Source organism: Trachymyrmex cornetzi, unplaced genomic scaffold, assembly GCF_001594075.2.
Source record: "Trachymyrmex cornetzi isolate Tcor2-1 unplaced genomic scaffold, Tcor1.1 scaffold159, whole genome shotgun sequence".
In the NCBI taxonomy this organism is placed as follows: Eukaryota; Metazoa; Arthropoda; class Insecta; order Hymenoptera; family Formicidae; genus Trachymyrmex; species Trachymyrmex cornetzi.
In genome coordinates, this window is record NW_017296190.1 from 307,347 (window position 1) to 311,367 (window position 4,021).

The window sequence follows — 4,021 nt, forward strand, 5'->3', positions numbered from 1 at the left end:
TTATAAATTATTCCGCAACATTTTAGGTATTATTCGTATAAAGATTTGATGTCAACAATTGATGCTAAGTTAAATTCCATGTAATTCGAATGTATGTATATATGATCGTATACAAACTTACCTTTTTAAAAAAAGGTAAAAAAAGCGCTAAGCGTGTATGTTTCTCGTGTAGAACTACCATTTGGGCCGGTTTCACTAATACCAATTATTTAATCGGCCGTGAAACTGATGACTAATCACGATTGCTGTTTAGGAGAACTAATGATATGTATCATTCGTATAAAAGATTTGATATCAACAAAATTGGCGCCAAGCTAAATTCATCAAAATTTTATCAAAAATTATTAAAATATATTCGTAAAAAAGATTACAAAGACAGTGCGCTCACAAATGGACGATACAGAAAAGGATTTAACGAGTTCGCGATACCGTAACGTAACCAGTCGTTGTCTATCACTACGAATCCATATTTTTGTTGCCAACAGTCGCGATACAACGCGCAAAATTCGTCATACGACATGTCGATATTCACACGATCGTTGTAAACATGTTTCAAGTCGGTACCATCCTGTTTGAACAGGATCAGCAGGTTCGCGTTGTCGCGTATCAGATGTTTAGGTATCCTCGTGTACGTCTCACAAAGATAGAAGCAGTCGACGTTCGCATGGCGACCCCCATCGAAAAGTATTCTCTCACTGCATCTTGCTTGTCGCATACCACGTCATCAAAGATAAAAATAGAATTTGGACGCGCCTCGCTCGGTGGAACGACGTCGCTGTTATTGGAGAACGTAATCGATTTCGTCGATAGATGTAAACAAATTTTCGAGATATTGATACTTTGGCTGTTGCAACGATTTCGAGTAGATGTACACGTTCTAGAAACGTACGATAAAGCGCTAGCACGCGTTACCGCGAGAGATTCGGCTCTGAGCGAGAGAGCCGCCGCTGCTGCCGTGTGGGCAGCGATGAAAACCAAGACCAAGATCGGCATGGGCATGAAACCTAAGAAGACGATGAGAAAAAACACAACGAAAAAGACAACGAAGAAGATAATGAAAAAACGGATATTACCGACAGCGAAACGAGGCGGTGCGTTATCGTTTCTGCCAACGTTGGGTGCGCTCGGATCCTTGATTAGAGGAGCGGCCAGTGTGGCGAAAGCGGTAAATGATAGCAAAGCTGCGCGACGTCAGCTCGAGGAGCTGCAACGTCACGATCGCGCGATGGAACAGGGTCGCGGACTGTATCTCGCTCCACACAAATATGGACGCGGACAGGGCGTAGCAGTAAAGAAAAAAAAAACGCCAAAGAGACGATAAAAATGCCTTCTTGTGCAACTACAAACGTGTAATTGGACATGCTTGCGAGACGTATGCGCGTACCGTACTTTAGAGGTGTTTTCATGCGTAACGCGTTACCGTCGAGCGGCGCGCGTCGAAACGAAAGCGGTATCGTGAATCTAGACGATGCGACGGGACCCGGTACTCACTGGGTAGCGTACGCGAAGAGGAACAACCGCGTCGTGTACTTTGACAGTTTTGATAATCTTCGGCCGCCCAAGGAACTGGTGCGATATTTCGGGAACGGTGTTATGGCGATAGAGTACAATCGAACGTCCTATCAGACATACGATCAGAGCTTCTGCGGACAGATGTGTCTGCGGTTTCTACGAACGGTCGACGTTCGTGAATTTAAAAAGTTCGACGAGGTGCCGTGAAATCTCAGTATTGGTCGAACGCTTTTTCCGTCATGTCGTTGACACTTACACTGAGCGGGAAGAGCAGCCTTCTCGCGGCGAACTACTTCCCCGCTATAGATTTGAGTGACGGTGATTACGAGCTCGGCCTGTTGATTTTTGAGACTTATTATACGATATCGAACGTAAACGAATCAAACAATAAATTTTATTTCGACAAAGACGACACAGAAATTACAATTCCCGAAGGTTCATACGAAGTACGAGACATAAATGAATTTTTGAAACGTGTGATTTTGCGTTTACGCCGCGACGCGCTTGAAACCGTTGACATAGTGCTTTTGCGTGGTGACAATAGCAACAATAGCAACTATAACACCGATGATGACGATGATGGCGAGGGTGCGGAATATCCGATAACAATCCGCACAAACTACAACACGATGAGATGCGAGATTAGATGCGCCTACAGAATAAACTTTGGCAAGCCCAACAGCATTGGATCGTTGCTGGGATTCTCGTCGAAGCGTATACTGCGACCGCGAAGATGGCACGAATCGGACGTGTCGATCAACATAATGAACGTAAACGTTATCCGCGTAGAGTGTAACGTGACCGCGGGTGCGTACAGCAATGGCAAAGGTGCACACACGATACCTGAATTTTCGCCGAGCGTACCACCGGAATAAGATATCGGAAAGGCTCGCGCAGATCATTTACTTGCCGATCACCGCACGGAGCATTACAGATATAACGATACGCGTCGTCGACCAGAACGGACGATTGCTCGATTTTCGCGGAGAGGAGATCACCGTCAGATTGCACGTGCGACAGCGACAGCGACAGGGATAACGTGAGCGTGAGATGCTTATATTGAACGGAGCGGAGCGCACGCAAAGAAATAACGAATTCTTTACAAGGCCGGTGACGTCACAGCTCGATAACATTCGCTCATTCGGCTGCATCAGCAAGAAGAAGCTTAGCGCGTCGAACGTTAAATTTTTACAATCTTTGGGATTCGCAGTGCGCAACTTTTGAGATGATTGATATCTTTAATATTACCGGTGAGCCGATCTTTGACGATCGCATCGAGATTTACACGTACAATCCGTTCGCCAATACAACGTTCGAGTACAGCGACGATATAAGAATACAAATACAGCAACAGGATTTGTACACGTTACTGTGCGAAAGTTTTCTCTACGTTGAAGGAAGATTGATGGTGAAAAAAAAAACGATCAGATGCCGACGACGCTTGTAAATAATTGTGTGGCGTTTATGTTTGATGAAATTCGATATGAACTCAACGGTGTGAAGATTGATCGCAGCAGAAACGTAGGCATAACTAGCACGCTCAAGAATTACGTGTCGCTGACATACGATAAAGCTTTGATTGCGCTCAACGCTGGATGGAACTCTAGATCCGACACAGAGGAAGGACACTTTAATTTTTGCGTGGCGCTCAGCATGCTGTTGGGCTTTTGCGAAGATTACAAACGCTTGATTGTCAACGCTCGCCATGAATTGATTTTGATACTAGCGCGCAACGATAACAATTGCTTGGTGGGAAATCCTGTGACGGAGTCTGAAATTGAATTATTTAAAGTACAGTGGCGGATGCCTCACGTTGCGTTAAACGAGATCAATAAATTATCAATACTGCGAACATTGGAAAGCGGTCCTTTATCTGAGCATGAGTTTTCGCTCGTGGGATCTGTACGAGTATCCTCTGTTACAGAATACGACAAAACATTCATGAGCCGTCAAAACGGTGACTCGGCTTGAGAAGCCGCGATCCGTTATCTTTGCTCTGCAGACCGGTCGAAAGAATATCATGTCACAAAATGGTAGCGTGTTCGACGATTGTAATTTGAGTAACGTGAAACTTTATTTAAATTTAACGTTTTATCCGTATGACGATTTAAATTTGGATTTTGGCAAAAAGAGATACGCCGTCCTGTTTGATATGTACGCCCGTTTTCGTAGAGGATATTATGGAAACGATTGCTTCGAAACGCTACTCAATGTGCTCTCATTTACCGAGGAAGGACCTTTTGTGGTTATTGATTGCTCGCGACAAAACGAATCCGTCAAGGGTGCCACTGTGGACGTGCGCATAGAATTTGACTGCAAGGAGAATGTGCCCGCAAATACTACAGCCTATTGTCTCATCATACACGATCGCGTGGTTCAGTACAATCCAACGTTGTGCGCAAAATTATCTAAGTGCATTTTCCAACACGCTATAAAATATACGATTCATCGAAATCGATCGCAGTCTCGAAAAATCGTTCACCATGATCGTACCAACGTTTGTGGATCT